The following is a 17,320-nucleotide window of genomic DNA, read 5'->3' as shown; positions in this document are numbered from 1 at the left end:
AATGACAGCAATTAAAGCAATTACACAAAGCAACATATGTTGGGAGCTACAAGCCATTAGTCTCTAGAGTTGGGCTGTGTGTCAGCGCTGAGCCCCGGACCTTTCTCACTGAGCCCTCTTTGGCAGAGACTTCAACGCCGAGCCTAAAACTCAGCCGACCCAAACCGGCACAAACAGATGAAAGGGCCTGACACAATGGGCTGCATGAGAATAAGACACTGGCTTATGCGACTGTGCCCTTGTCAGAGGTTGAGTGTGTGTTTATGTGTATATTTCCCAAATTTGCATTCCTGTTTGGTGTGCCTGCTGCATGTGTTTAGACATGTATTTGTGTGTGTGTGTGTGTGTTTTTTTGCCCCGTGGCTCCATTAGCGTAGTGTGTTAGCAGTGTAATCCGGTGTCCATGGGCCACTGATCAAAGCAGCCGCGCCGACAGCCTTCCAGCTGGAGAAGGCCTCATTAAAGAGCCACAAACGGATCCAGGATCTGTGATTAAAACATCCATTCAGACCAAAGCGAGCTTTCTTAATCAAGGTTGTCTCTTTGTTACAAAAGAAAAACACCTTTACATGAAAAACTGCAGCCAACGTCCCGAAGGACAACAAACCCTACACATCAAACACTTGAGGAATGCTTTACTGCTCAAAAAAGTTGACTCGCATACTGTCACTTAAAGGGAATTTAAGTCTGAAGTCTTCCCTGGGTTCAATAACCTTCAGTGGGCGTGTTGCCTAATTTCAGCGAGCACACAGGTGTCGACTTTCTTTTCTGCAAAGATATTTTTTTTTCCCCGTCTACGGATGCTTTACTGTTGCAACTCCTGTGGCATTTAAAGTCAGGCTGAATTTAAAAGACACCTGGAAGCTCTGTTTGCATCCACCTTCCTGTGAGAATGCCGTTAGATAAAGCGCGAGAGGAGACGAGTGAATTAGCCTTTGGGAATATTCTCTTTGGGGGTCTGATAACGTTCTTGGCAACACCTGCTGCGGGGATGGGTTTAAATCGACTGGCAGTCTGAGAAAGTGGTGACAGAAGAGACTCTGGGAGAGGTGGACTCGAAACACTCAAGAGTGCCAATTAGTACTGTTTAAACAGAAACACACACACACACACACACACACACACCAGCATCAGGTTGAGTAACTGAGCCCTGCTGAGATAGACAGAACACGTGTCTCATTCTCTGGCAGATGTAATTACCCCTCGGACCACATTGAGGGAGGTTCATAAATTTAAGGGTCAGACACTGCTGAGTGAGGCTGATTACGCAATAGACAAAAGGCCAATAGGACCGCTGCAAACAGCTGGACATGATAAGAAATGATAAAAGAAAAGAAATACTAAACACTCAATTAAGCACAAAAACAAAGCATCTATATTGTTTAAGTTAGCTAGACAATATGAGAGATAGTCTCTTGCGGTTTTCTTGGCTATTCTTATATTACCCATATCCTCACATTTGGTTTTTGATCTTGAGATTTTATCTAAAACAAGTGCCTAAATAAGCAACAAAGTTAAAGCTGCTCTAATCAATTCATTTTCATATTTATCCCAAGTAGCCTGACCTATCTCCACAGCCCTAGAGAAAGGTCTGGAAGCACACATTATCATTCTGCTATGGGGGGAAAAATGCTCCAGCTTGTTTGTAGGTCTTTAAAACAATCACAATTGTCTTGGGTGGTGCTAAGCCCAGGATTCGACAACTGTGCCCTTGTAAAATAGCACCAGGAGTGAACTTGTTTTGGTGTAACATTTGCATGTGGGTGGGCAAGCACCATCACTAAAGTGACTAATTTTCCATAAAAGAAAACACCACAGGGAGTAGTCGACTGATTGGTTCAACATTTAATGATAAACAAAGACAAACATAATTTGATTGTCAGTGCTCTAGATGTGAAGCCTGTCTATACTTAAGCTCTGCAGGAGCTCATCATCGGCATCGCGGTCTGGTAAGACCATAGATTTCTTGTGCCTGGGAGATAGATTTGGACACAGCGTCTTCTGTGGTTGTGAAGGCCAATCCTGGACTGGCAGACCCAGCCAAAGATGTCACAAGTGTAGGCCGGATTCTGTGATGTTGAGGACGTGATGGTGACTTGCTGCGATCTCAACTTTCTTTTTGTTTCTCACTGTTGAGACAAGGTTGTTTCATGGGTCTGCAGTCCGGTGTGGAATGCCTGCTGCCATAGACGACCGTCTGTAGCGGCATCTTCCCAGGTGGCAGGATTGATGTTGAAGGATTTGAGATCCTTTTTGCAGACATCCTGATACCGAAGCAGAGGATGGCCAATTGGCCTTTTGCCAGATGTTAGCTCTGCGTACAGTATGTCTTTTGGCATGCGACCATCGTGCATCCGACAGAGCAGGAGCTCAATGGATCTGTTAAAACCATGGACAATTTGCTAGCTTCACGTGGCTCTTGCAGAACATTTTTAAGATGGTAAAACAGAAGTTCGTGCGAAGTTGAATGGATCGGTATGCCGGTGAAGTCACTGGCGCATGTAGCTGCCAGGGTAAAAAGCTGTCACAAATATAATGGGGTGTAAATAGGAAGTTTCATCGTGATACGATATTACAGATCAACATTGCACATGAGAGCCCCATGATACAGAGTCTGAGCTTTCTTACGAGTGCTCACAAGTTGTTTTACAAGGATTAGCCAAAAGAACAACGCAGACATGGTTTATTGCACGAACCAATCCTTCATCTGAACTTGGCATTTTCAGCGTAGAGGATGTTAGCTCTGAGGTTGTTTTGTTGTCTCCCAAAGCAAAGAGGATTTTAAAACAGCAGCACTCAGATAGTGCTGGTAGTGGTAGTAACGGCCTAAGTAGCCAACCAATGGCAGGCTAATAGCCACAGTTTACATTCGGGGATACTGTAATGTAAAAGGTGTCCTGAAGCGATGAATCCACAGAATACTATAACCCGACTCTGCAGTTCCCTCTCAGCTCTATGCTAATTATTTTGATGTCATGGCCCACCACTGTTTTGGTTCAATCTCACTGCTCTCCACACTCTTGTTTCAAGCCACAGAAAACAGCTGCTTTTCTTGAAAAAGGCTGTTGTGAGCTGAGTGTGCACTACCTGCCAAGCACCGAACACACACAGTTAGTGACTCGCTGGTGAACAACTGCTACAGAGCCAGATATTTCCTTCTTGTAGGGAGCTAAAATTAGACTTAATATTGAATTTCATGACTCCACATAATTGCTCACACTGCTCTGTGTCACCTGGATGTGTAAATAGAAACATGTTCACCACAAACAACTTCATGAGGTGATAATATGTCAGTGTTGTGTTGATAGTTCCTGCTGCCCCAGAGTGGTAAAATAACATTAACTACTGAATAAAACATCCTTATTTACACAATTAGCACTCAGAAACTGAGCTGATCTTCTCACAGGACTTTGTGGGTGCAGTTTTAAGAGGAGGGAGTAAATCACACATGAAATTCTCAAGGAAGTTCAAGTCACTGTGGTGAAAATCAGGCAAGTCAAGATCAGGTCAAACAGGTCATACTCACAAAGTCACAAAGATAAAATAAAGTGGTGGAATGTATCTAAATACATTTACTCAGGTACGGAAAGTACAAATCTGAGTCTTTTCTTCTCATGCCACTTTCTACTTCCACTCCACTACATTTCAGAGGGAAATATTGTACCTTTTACTCCCCCACAGCTTTTGTTACTAGTTACTTTACAAATTAAGATTTTTTACACACAAAAAAAAATAAGAAAATGTACAAGTACAACAGGAACTATGAGTAGACTGATGAACTGACAGAACATTAATTGGCATTTTTAAGGCAAAAACATTTCATGGTTCCAGCTCCACAAACTTTTGCTTTGAATAATACTAATAACTGTAATGTATTAGTGATAATGTTGAGGTTAAACTAACAAAAAACATTAGCTATGTTTCCATCCAAAAGTGATTCGAATCATTGGGAAATGCGCATTAAAAGAAATACGAATCCTGTGTGTTTCCATTAAATGTACAGACTTTGGTGAAAACTACGAACTCACGCGAGTTTTCTGCAGAACTGGAAACAAAATAAGTCTGGTTGGCAACCAGCTTGTAAATGCATTACCGCCTTCCTGACCCGGAGTGTGGATATCACCATGGAGAGAGGTGCACTACGTCAGACTTAATTCGTTCATAACTGTTTCCATCCCCCGTTTTGCGAATCAACATTTTTTTGAATCAACCAAAACCTGGCTAAAGCGAGCGTATTTTAGTTTGTGCGAATCAGGGGATTTTAATTCGAATTTTGTCATTTCCATCATAATTTTCCAATGCGATACTTCTAGATGCGCATCTAAACAGGCTGATGGAAACATGGCTACTGTGAAGGTGTCACTTTTGGCTCCAGTTCATTATGATGCCATTGCTCACTGTTGAGTCAATCAATTGATTAATGGAAAAACAATAAACAGACTGAACCATAATGAAAATAATCATAAGTTAATAGTTCAAAATGAGCTGATACCAGCTGGCATGTGTGCACTATGAGTACCCGGATGGTGCACTCAAAACGGTCAAGAACAGCGTGGAACTATGGACACTTCTCATCCTGAATGGTCGTCATCTTGGCAAAGTAGCAGAAGGGGAGGGACCACTTTTCAAACTGGAAATGGCGGCCGAGGACTGTCTTGTGTGAACATCGCTGCATTGTACAAATGTAAGTTATATATGTGTTTTTAGCACTAAGCACCACTATACTGTTGTCAGGTATAAGACAGCAGTATGTTTATTGGGTTAATTTAGCAGTCTGTAATAATTTGGTACCGCGAACGATAACGTGAAATCTAATGCTAGTTTGCTAACTAGCTAATTTGCGTCGTCATTTCCGGTGAGTGCACAATAGCTGTGTTTGGTTTGAGACAACACTAATCTGTCTAAATTCGCGTACTACACCAATAAGTACATAGTGCACATAGTATACTACATGGAAGTGTACTAACGGAAGTATGTGATTTGATACACACTATTTGTCTTTGAGTTACCTGAATTCACTTCCTGGTTGGAGTTGGGCAAAACATGGGGCTGAGGGCGGAGCCTGCTTTTCTACAGAAGGCCATCCAACGGACTGCTCCACGAGCTGTGACATCATGGGGGGGGATTAAGGGTTTCTTTGTGTTAGTCTTAGTTATTGTCTGTTCTCCCCTTTGTGTTTAATTTGGTCTGATCAGTCAGTACATATGTTGCCCCATCATCCCATTCTGTCAAGCCTGTCTGTTGAGATCACGTCTAGTTTCATTTGCCTTATTTTTCAGTAGAGTTATGTTTTGTTGGCAGCTTTTAAGGGCCCTATAACTCAAATGTTGTATCTTTAGTCATTTCCTTTGTAAAATATATTTTTGGGGAAAACAGACTCACCTTTTATGAACTTTGAACCTGTTTTTGTGCTATGATGGTCCATGCATCCTTCATAATGGCATAGATACAGCTAATAGATGGCACTAGAGGGCGGAGTCCAAAGTTTAACAAAACAACAAACAAGGGGATGGTGGAGGAGGTTGTAATACTGTACCTTTTAATGGAGGCAGTGTTGTGCACGTCGGTGTCTGTGGCCATGTGACATGTGGCTACATCTCTACATACAAACAGAGAATTCTTTTCACTGTATTACCGATTTGTTAGGTTCAGCGATTATTTAAATGTCTTTGTTGTCTCCTATGGTCGTGTCTTGCTTGAACAATGCTACACAGCCTCCACAATCTCCTTTGGTACTGCTCAGTTTTGTCTGTATCCGCAAGCTTTCAGGAAACATGCCCAAATATAAACGCAGAGTACGGACAGAACGCTCAACCCACGTCCGTACATGTGTCAAACCTTGTGCATAAATGAGCCCTTAGTCAAGCAAGTGTCCTCAAATTTGCTACTTGGGACGGACTTGAGTCCACCGCTGATAGTTTCAGATACTGCCCACTGAGTCTTGGATTTCTAAATTTTCACACACCCCACATCACCTTAAGACCCCATCTGGTGAGAAGAGGATCAAGAAAATAGGTTTTAAGGGTCCATTAACGTAAACACGGCACAGCTGTCACGCACTCAACAGGGTCAGGAGTTCTGATGAAGAGGAACATGTGCAGGTCAGAAGAAACCGTCTCAGACGTTCTCAGAGGTCGCGAAACTGATTGAATTCATTACACGTGTGATTCGCCATCAAGCATTTAATATGAACCGTGACATTAGGACTGACACTAAAAAGATTCTCAGAGTGGGTGTATATGGTCTGATTATATCTCCAGGGCAAAGGAAGAGGAGGAAGGAGAGAGACAGAAAAAAAAGTACTGCGTTCATTACAAAAACAAAGACTATATCACTGCTCTAAACTCTGAGGCTCTCCGTCAGACAGAAAAGGCAGACAGAGCTTTGTCTCTGTCACTAAGACACTGTTGGAGTTTATCCATCAACATGTTGCACTGCATCGATTGCTTTTTTTCTAAAGTGTTTATACACAAAGACTGATCACTGCATGAAGCCATGTAATCGGCTGTAGCTCCTGACAGGGCTTGTTTCATCACGCAGGGACAATCATCTCGAAAATGCGACTGCGGGGTTACAACAGAACAAACAATGTGGGATTGTGTTCTTTTATGTCGGGAAGGAGACAGAAAGAGCGACAGATAGGAAGGGTAGACAGAGATTATGAATGAAAGAAAGAGGCCAGACATTGAACGAGATTTGCCTCTGAGCATGTACTGTAATCGGGATAAAGAAAAACATGTTAATTCTCGCAGCACGCACTGAGACTGACATGTCAACCAACAGGAGTTATAATTCAGTGTGAGCCAGGTGTAAAAGCGACCCACGCAGTGCGATTGTGTTGGTAAAAGAGCACCAGCTTACGTCTCTTTGGCCTTTGTTCCCCAATGACCCAGGTGAAGCTGGTTGGTTGCCGTCGAAATGTACAGTCACACCTGCCATGTTTGTTTACGTTGACAGCAGACAGATTTTCAATCCCCCCACCTGCTTGCATGCTCTGCACTGTGCACATGAAGAATTAGCTCCAACCTTAATGTGCCAGTCTGCAGCCTACAGTATGGAGAGAGTATAAATACCAGGTGTTAAATGCAGAGGGGTGGGAGTGGATTGTGCTTGATCTGGCATATTCACAAATAAACCACATATATATAGGTATTTGGTGGCTGGTTTCGTAAGCCCCAACAAGACTCATTACAAGATTAAACAGGCGTATGCATGTAACACTATTCAAAGTTTTGGAGTGAATTTAAAGGGACAGTTCACCCCCAAATCACAAATACATGCTTTTCCTCTAGTAGTGTAGTGCTATTAATCAGTCTAGATTGTTTCAGTGTGAGTTGCAGAGTGTTGGAGATATGAGCCATAGAGATGTCTGCCTTCTCTCCGATATAATGGAAGTAGATGGCACTCGGCTTGTAGCGCCAAAAAACTCAACCCTAATGTCTCTTTACAGAAATCATGACCCAGTTTCTAAAGATAATCCGCAGAAGTTGTTGTGAGCAGTTTCATGTAGGAACTATTTTCTTTCTACCAAACTAAACCCACCAACTGTATCACTGCACAGGCGGAAGCTTGCATTTACTGCTAGCACACCTAGCACCACTGAGCTAGCTAACGTTACAGCTCAGCCCAGGAAGACGCCATTCTGCACAGTGATATGGTTGGTGGGTGTAGTTCGGTAGAAAGAAAGTAGCTCCTACATGAAACTGCTTGAGTGACCAGTCATGATTTCTGGAAAGAGACATTAAAGTTGAGTTTTTCAAATATAGTTTTTGGCGCCTTGAGCACCACAAGCCGAGTGCCATCTAGGTCCATTATACTGAAGACACGGCAGACAGTGTTTCGCACAAAATTAGAATTTATATGTGGCAGTAGCTGTCAAGGTGCGGAGGTTGCCAACTTTCCATTTTCTTCTTGCCTGTGTGTCCTTGTGTATCAGTCTGTGACTCCTCTCTAATTTTGGAGGTGTCTGTGGGTCTGTGAATTCTCTTCGACTCTTCATGAGTTCCTTTTTTATTTCAAAAGCAGTTTGTGGAGTTTGACTTGCGGGCTCATCATCAGAGCTGATCAGATCATTGATGGATAAGAGGAGCAGCTGTTTGAGAGTGAATGCGAACTCTGTCACTCTCAAACCCAGCGCAATAATCAGTTAAGTTTCATTTTCACTCTGCCTGCCACTCTGCTGCTCCGTCTGTGCCCAGAGTACGCTCTGCACTGCGAGACTGAGGATGAATGTCTAACTGAACAATGAATATATTTTCCAACAGCGCTCCTAATGAACAGTCCAGCTCCAAAAGTAGAAAATCAAAATGTGGCAGCTGATGTTTCAATTGTGGCAGGCCACCACAAATAGATGAATGTGTGGGAAACCTTGCAGACATCTCTGCGGTCAGTATCTCCAACACTCTGCAGCTCGCACCAAACAATCTAGACTCATAAATACCACCACAGGTAAGAGGAAAAATTTATAAATCTTTTGATTATCGGTTGAACTGACCCTCTAAAATTTTGTATTATCAGGAAGGATGAGTGATTGTTTGTGAGTCATAATGGATCGATTCATAACTTTTCAAGCAAAAGACTCTGACCTTCTGTCCACCTCAGAAACCATAAGCAAAAGTGCAGAGGGGGGAGGCTAATGCATGAAAGCATTCTACAACTGCCGCTGACTTAGCAGCTAGAGGCAAACACAAACGAGAGAAGATGCAAAAATATTCAGAGAATTATCTCAAGTGCAACTCCATCAATCTCTCTTTGAGTTAAAGGCCCCTGCTTTAAAGCCATTATAGGTCTGGCTGCTGACCATATTCCCGAGCTGCTAACTCCTCATGAGCCTGAGTGTAAGTCTCTGTTTCAGTAGTTTGCAGGTGAGGGTAACAACTGAGAGGACACTGTGCAATCAGGGCCAGTGACTCTGGAAATAAAAGAAATCAGTTGAACTAGCTATTTATCTCCATTTAAGTCTCTTCTAGAGTTTCCTTCTTTAAGATTGTTTTTCAAACTGCATCTCAGCAGAGCGCTGGAAGACAAGCTGTGCTCTTTTTCAAAAATCCATTCCTGTCCTCAAAAAACTGGAACATGTGCCTGGACGTGGGCTTCCACAGCTAAGACTGTGTCACTCAGGGATGACATCATCACAGGCGAGCTGCGAAAATGTGGAGCATAAGCAGATATTGCCCCTCGGGCCCTGACTTTGTAACATTAACTTGGAAATGCACATCTGAGTCAGAGAGCATAAAAATTAATCGATGCAGTAAAGCGCCGCTATGCAGCCTTCCATTGGATTTGCTCGGTGGCATTACACGTCTAAAAGCCTTGTGTGTGTGCCATCTTTGTTTTTCCTCTCTCTGTTTATGAAGCAGCTGCGATGGAGCAGAATCAAGATGCTATAGAAAGAAGGAATAAATATAAAAAGCATAAATCAGTAAGTGTGATAAAATGTGATACAGGAAGTCAAGATAGTATAAAACAATGTCTGCACTCTAAGCACTGAATGGCTGTAAGGACTTTACAAATTCTTGACCAATGCCTGCCTCTTAAAGCTGACCACATACCCACCATCTTTTAACCGTGACCCACATAGTCTAGCCGTCTGTATCTCTCTAACCACAACACACAAATGATGCAGTCTAACCATGGAGAAGGTGCCCGAGGCATCACAGCAAATTCACTAATATGGTTACCTGCTGGGGAGTGTTGATGATGAGCCACGCTTTTCTCCACACCTCTCCTTCGCTCCCTTTCACACACAAACACACACGATAAACTATAATAGATGGGCTGCCAGTCTCTGAGATACTGACACGTATCCATTTCCCCTGAGATACAAACTACAGCATATATGGAGTGAGAAAAGAGAGTGGGGAGTAAGAAGGAGGGAAGAAAAAACGCCTCGCTCAGATAACAAAACCACTCAGGCTGTATACACCTCGACGCTGACAAAAAGATCTATTAAGTGGCAGAAGAGTGCATCGTGCTGCAGTTAAAACCACACTGGCATGCCGTGCAAACACTTAACAATAGCTACAGTATCCCTAACACTAGCTATTAAAATCTGTGCAATTCAAACAGCTCGTAGTGAGAGATACAGGAATGACACAGACAAAAACCTGCATTCATTCAAGTTGTTTACTATGCTTACACCACACACACAACAACAGCATTGTAACCTTTAAAAACTGAGTGCGTGCACTGGAATGCAAAGGAAGTCTGTTTAAAAAAAAAAAAAAAGCAATGCATTAATCGCCTGCAGAGAGAAGCTGATGCTCCAGATTCTTTCAGAGCAGCAACTCATGCCCTTAAGTTACAAATTCACATTAATCCCTGCAACACCCCAGCTATCTATCTCACTCGCATGAACACTATCTCTGCGTCTCTCTTGCAGTCACTTCCTGCTGCCCACACGCACCCTCAGACGCAGTGTTAAATTTAGAAGCTATTTCAGATTTAGTTTATTCTTTAGACGAAAATGTGCGAGTTTCAGTCACATTTTAGTCACTCTTGTCCTTCATAGTTTTAGTTGTCAGAAAGTCATTACATTTCAGTCAAGTTTCAGTCATTAGTTTTAGACAAACTTTCCCACAGGTCTTCAAACTAATTCAATTAGGGCCTAATTGAATCCAATTATTAGGCTAATACAGGTATCAGAAATTAAGACAAAGGTGACAGGTTCTATCAAGTATTGATATTTAATTTCAACATATTTTTTTTAAACAACTACAAAAAAACTTCCACACATTTCCAAAGTTTTTGACAGGTTCAAATGATGATTTACAAGCACACATTAAGCCTTCTGATCATCATCATTTCAAAAACTCAAACCCAACTCGAAAACTTTCACACCATAAATAATAAATCTGAGACAACTCGACAACCATTTGTACCAAGATGCTCTCAAGAGGCAGAAAAATAAGTTTATTTATGCCATGGTCTGGGTGAATACGGTCATTATCCTTTACTTGAGCCTCAGTTCTTTCTAGTTCTTACTCTTATTTCTTCTTTTTTAGTCTGGACGTTTAAACTCCTGTCGTCTCACACTGCCTGTGATTAAAACTGGACTTTCGGGACACTCACCTGGTAGAGCAGGTGCCACACGTACAAAGGCTGTGTCCTTGCTGCAGAGGCCGCGGGTTCAATTCCAACCCACCTTTGCTGCATGTCATCCCTGCTCTCTCCCCCCTTCACGCTAACTCTGTCCTATCAAGTAAAGGCAAAAGAACCCCCAAAAATATTTAAAATAAAGGACTCTTAACTTTGCTACACTCACAGAAAACCAAGCCTCCAACCTGTCTGTCAGGCGAACAGCCAACGCTGCAACCAAAATACTCCACAAGCATCTCCATCATCCACAGTCAGACACACACAGCTGCTAATTTCCTACTGAATTACAGCTCACAACTTGCGCTAACGCCTGCCGCTGCTCCAGAATGACTGTTTTGCAAGCTAACTAACAACCTGGCACTAACTATTTACTGGTGTTTACAAAACCAGTTGGTGCTCTGATCTCATACCGCTCATATTATCTCATAGCTTTTCACTCACGTTTTAGTCCAGTCTGGTCAAAGAAAACGAAACAGACATGTGGTCATAGTTTTTATTATCAAAGATCTTGTCTTAATAATGGCAAAAAGGTTGTTGACGAACATTTTCCGTCACATTTTCCTGAATGAAAGTAGCGCTGCTTCGATGTACTTTTACCACACGGATCGCTAAAGCCGTCTTGTGGCTAAATTTGCCTTGTTTGCAAATGTCTGTTTGCAAACAACCAACCAACCAACTCAAAGTGACACCTTTGGTTTTGATCACAACAGCTAAACTAACTGAATTTTTCACACAGATCTGTGCTGCACTGATTCTGTTTTCACCCTGTAGCTCAATGTCAGTTGGGTTCACTCTGGTCGAGACTGAAATATTTCAGCATTTCAGATGGAATGTCATGAATTTTGTACATTCCTGCTGCTCTCAGGATGTACTGTAAAAGTTTGGTGATCCCTCACTTTTTCATTATCATGGAACTGGTATGACCTGGGGACCTTTCATGAACTGTAATAATTGTGGGGCTCATCTGTGATTCTAATCCCATGCGAATCTGCTATGTACGTAATTTGTCAAGTAAAAAGTCCACTGCAAATCACCAATCATATCTCTTCAAGCACAGAGGTCGTGTGATGATATTAGTCCCATGTGAATCTCAGTAATTTGGGGTCACATTTGGGTTTTCTGTTTTCTCCACACCTCTTTCCTGCCTCTTTCCTGAATGATGGGGGCTGCTCACATCCATAAGAACAGAGAAATCTCGAATGGATGATGTGACATTGTGCCACAGAGTTCTGTTCTGTTCTGTTTGTTTAACCCACGTTTTAAAGAAGAGAAAAACACTGTACATCACTATTAGTGGCGCAGTGTTGTGTGAAGAGGAGTTACAAATGACTATGCACATCATATCTGGGGGATAATGTCAGTGAATTCAAGTGTTCACAGTGTGAGGCAATATTTGATGTGCTTTAATAAAGAGTTCCTCAGAGAGGGGACGGTGACTGAAAACGCCCTGTCACCCCAGGTTCGGCGCTTAGTCCTGGGGATTTGAAGGAGTGTATCCTGTGCTAAACTTCAGCATGTTAGCATTGTAATTGAGAGCATGTTAGCTTGCTGATGTTAGCGTGTCTGCAGACTCTTAGACTTGTTACATTGGTTTATTTACTCAGTTTAAACTGAGTCTCTCGTTCCTCTGTTGATTTCAAAGATGAATCATATGAGCTTTGACTCACTGAATATGTGAAGAGATTTGCGCATTAAGTAAACAATCAGGGACTTTAAAGACGCCAACTGCCTTATTTTACAATTAACCCAAGCTCCCCCATCTGGTGTCGAGTGTAATTAAACCAAAAGACCTCAGCACACGAAGATATTTGCATGCACCCCCATGTTCGTCAGTCGTTTGATATGGTTTCTATACCGCTATTGAAACAGACACAAGAAGAGAAGGAGTGCAGCGCACGTACATGCGAGTGCATCAATCCCTCATAGCCCTCTGTTTCCTGTCAGAAGTAATGAACTGCGAGGTTGTGATTTGGCTTGAGGAAAACAGGGCTACTGCGTGAATCAGCTCCTGCCTGGAGGGCATTCAAAACAATTTGCACACAAATATAGGCATCATTTGCTTACATTAACATTTTTCACGTTTGCCAAGAGCGTTCATTAGCAGCTAGGTGGGGGGAAATCTCCACAGCATGACATGAACTACTATAAAGAGAGTCCTGGTAAGAAGAGGAAAAAAATGCAGTTGAAATTGTCTGCTGAACTTTCATTTTAAAGCAAATTTGGCTTTGCATTTGTTCGGTGCAGGTGGGCTGTTTTGACAAAGGGAGCTGCTGATAGTGGCTGTGGATGTTCATTTGAAATCGTTCAGCTGTGACTTCCTGCTTCTTTGCATATTTTGCTAGTATCTCATCCAAAATGCTTCACTCATACCTGGGCGAGATCACTGTGTGGACGAGGACAACACAAGGAAAAGGGCAAAGAAGGGAAATGTGACGGAAGAGCCGGGGTACAGAAGAGGAAAGAAAATCAGGAAAGTCAAGCGGTGATAATATTTTTTGCATTAATTTGAATGTCTATAAAGTCAAGCGATGGATAGAAGCACATAAAGGCGAACAGGAGAGAGAACATTCATTTCAGAGAGGAGGAGAAGTGAGAGTGGATGCGAGAGGACGGACTGAGAGTCTATCTGTGTTGTGTCAGCTGCCATCTGTGTGTCAGAGCACATCACAGAAACTGTTATGCCTGTGCCCACACCTCCACCATCACCCTGCTGTCTGCTGGGCACCTCCGCTCGCACATTCACGTGTCTTCAAACAACCAGCGTCACTCTTTTTCTCAGACTCGCACACGTGTGGTTGCATTTTTGCCAACACTGGAAACATGCATACAGCACACAGAGCACACAACTTCTGCCTATCCAAGGTGTGTGTATGGATATAAAGCAGCGTTTTCACCAAACACTTTCAGTATAGTACCCGTAGAACCCATACAGACTTGTACCTAACTAAAAAAAGGGCGAATGTGTCCACTCAAGTGCTCTTTGGGTGTGTTCCTTTTAGTGTACGTGTGCTCATCTTAACAGAACTTTTTGGGTACGCTCGAATGGATGGCAGCCAATATACTATAGACAGTTATAAAAGATCTTTTCCATTATTGCAGACTTTTAACTTTCACTCATATTTTTATTTTGTGGATGTATCTCCGTGTCCTCTGACAGTGTGCCAGCTACTGAGCCTTTCAGCAGACCAGACTTAACTACACATGATATGATGACACTGTGTCCCAGCCTCCATTTAATAGCCCTATTCGCAGGCGATGTAGAAGAACGTCTGCACCTTGCTGATTGTCCACGGAACAGGACATCATGCTGACATTTCAAGAGCAAAAAAGGAACACCCTGGAGTGTTTAGAGTCTCTGTCATAATCAATGTGATATTTTAAATAGCGCTTTTGTGCATTTAAATCATGTCGAGCAAGACTGATGATTCTCTATTGACCGATCAACGGACTGCAGTGTTTCTAACTCCTTCTTAAACTGGTGCTTGGTCAGCAGCCCTCGGCATCAGACTCTGACACATGGAGGGACCCTTCAACAGCATGAGAAGCAGTGGGTGGCGGCATTTTTGGTGCTCTGGGCAATTATCATTGTGTAAAGATGGAGAGAGTCAGCATGCGGTGGACAGTATAGGAGGTGAATGGGTCAACAAACTCTGGACTTTCACCCAGGAGATTACTGTTTGTGTCTCATGTGAAACCAAAACTCAATCAAGTTAACGACACAGAGTTCTATTATATGTAGCATGCTATGCTAGTGACATCTGTCATGTGGCATTACATTACGTTAGTAAAAAACATACGTATTCAAAGCTGGGAGTCAGCAACCTTTACGACCAGAGGAGCCATTTTTGGTAAAAAAAACAAAACACCAACAAAACTTTAAATCTGTCTGGAGCTGCAAAATATATTTAAGCCTTATATTAAAGGTAGCACAGCCTAAGTCTAAATTGGCTTATCAACATTACAAATAGGTCTAATCATTAATGTGTTATACCATAAAGTGGCTACTCTGCAGTTAAGTATTTATGAATATTTGGTACCTAGCAGCAGAAGTTAAAAAATCTGTCTATGCTCTATTAAATTCAATATTTTCCTCCAAGACCTTTCCTGTCTGGATTTGGAATCCATGGCCAGCTTCGAAAGGAGACTTACTACAAGCTACCACTCTTGATGTTCAGCAAAACTTAGAGAAAAGAAGCTGGGGCGTAGACGTCGCAATGACTCACATTTTAGTTGACAAACTGTTAAAACGTTTTTTAAATTTGTTGTAGGCGTATATGTTACACATTTTTACAGTTGGATAATGTAAGAATCACTTTAGGTCTACAATAAGGATAAATGAAAATTACAATGTGGAAAAATAACCGTGATTCATTTCTATGTAGCCTAATTATTAGTCAAAGCCTCAGGGAGCCATTGGAGAGGGGCTAAAGAGCCGCATGTGGCTCCAGAGCTGCAGGTTGCCCACCCCTGCTCTAAGCCAAACTGTGATGTTTTTTGTAAACCTAACCATGTGCTTTTGTTGCCAAAACTCAAGCAAGTAAACCTAAAAATATATCTACATTTTTTTATGGTCATTCTTAGTTCTTTCTGAAAAGAACTGAATGCATTTAACAAGCAGAAACTTTACATTTCCTGTGAAAACAGAAAAGATGCATGTAATGAACGTATATTCACATGCCATTCCTGAATGTCCAAAACTGACGCAGGAGGGGTACACAGGGGGCGTCACATTTTAATGTGTAGGGCCACTGACCAAGCGTTGGTATTTGACAAGTTGGGAGTGAGAATGTGTTCAAAGAAAACTGAATGGAATCAAACAGTTGTTTTTTGGCATGGAAATACAAAAAATAACTGTTCTGATGTGTGAGGAACTGAAGGAAACTGAACAGGACAGCTTGGTGGAAACGAGGCCTGTGGATGTAAGTGAAACCATCCAATAAATTTTGGCCTTTAAAGCAACAGGAGCCACATTAGAAGATTTTCAGGCGTGTATCTCTGTATTTTCTTTGAGAAATTTGTCCTTCATTGAGTCCTTCACCTGAACTGCTGAAGGACTGAAACCAAAACTTAATGTTCTGGTATTCTAACGTCCCGTACTCAAACCCCATTGTAGCTGCACTGAAATCACTGTCTCTCTCTGAAGTCATCTGCATATGGCTGCTTTTTTCTTCTTCTTTTCTTTTTTTTTTTAAATAGAGAGATAATGTAAAGCAGTGTGGTGACATGTGGTTGCTAAGAGACATGCATGCTTCTAATTATGACCTTGGGTGCAGTGTTTACAGCATGAACCTACACAGCAGATTACAGTAAACAGGTATACTGTAGGTTAACAGCGATAATGGAGAAGAACTGAAGATCCTTTTATGATCCCAGCCTTTAATCTAACACGCAATTTGACTGTTGCACTATTGTTTTTTAGTGGTCAAATATGCCAGGAGCAGCACACGCGCAAACTCACCTTTTGCTACGCTCCATTTCACAAACGACAGCAGCACGCAAATTGTCAGAGATGAAAACAAAAACAGCAGCTTTGTGACAACTAATTTGAACTCGTTTGTATGCACCTCTGTTCCCCGTGTTGATTTTCTCTGCATGTGACAGCTGTTTGTACCTGTGTTCTCTCTCCCCGGGTTGCTAATCAATGTCTGACGGTGAAGTCTACTGAGTCCCACCTTGCAGAGGAAGGGCTCAGCAGTGCTGCTCAGAAATGCAAATGTTTGGGTATTTGTGTCCTCTATAGGAAACACGTCATTTAGCTGACATGCTTACAGCTTCCTCTGGGGAATTGTAGAGAAGACACAACAGCAGTCATTCTTCATTTTAACACATGAAATCAATGACTAGCGCTGTACTGTCTTTGTGTCATATTATGTTTCTGAATCAGTAGTAATTGTGCCGTTTAAAATTAGTAGGAAAAAACAGATACGTAAGTCAGAAAACTAGATATCATTTTGAGTTCCTTTATTATTTCTTTAATCCTCCTGAGACCAGTAAGATGTATCTTGGGGAACCTTGAAGAGCAACTTCGATATTTTCCAGCCTAAATCTTATGTTTGTATTTTTGCACCACTAGTGTACGTCCATTAAAAGTGCTTTTTTTTGCCACTGACAGACCCAGATTGTTAATGTAAGTGTCTGTCAACTTATTCAAAGGATCCCTACAGAGACAGACCTTTTTGTTAAAGAGTAAGATCCTTTTTGTTGAACTAGAAACTGCACCGAA

At 42.0% G+C, this 17,320-nt stretch overlaps 1 protein-coding gene across 7 annotated transcripts in view; it reads right to left on the bottom strand.

The window, feature by feature from the left end:
- LOC125897062 (kelch-like protein 29) overlaps positions 1-17,320 on the bottom strand; it is a 425,780-nt gene that overhangs the window by 33,867 nt on the left and 374,593 nt on the right. The gene's annotated exons all lie outside the window — the stretch shown is intronic.

The sequence above is a fragment of the Epinephelus fuscoguttatus genome, linkage group LG11 (assembly GCF_011397635.1).
Source record: "Epinephelus fuscoguttatus linkage group LG11, E.fuscoguttatus.final_Chr_v1".
NCBI lineage: Eukaryota > Metazoa > Chordata > Actinopteri > Perciformes > Serranidae > Epinephelus > Epinephelus fuscoguttatus.
This window is presented reverse-complemented; position numbering and strand designations above follow the sequence as displayed.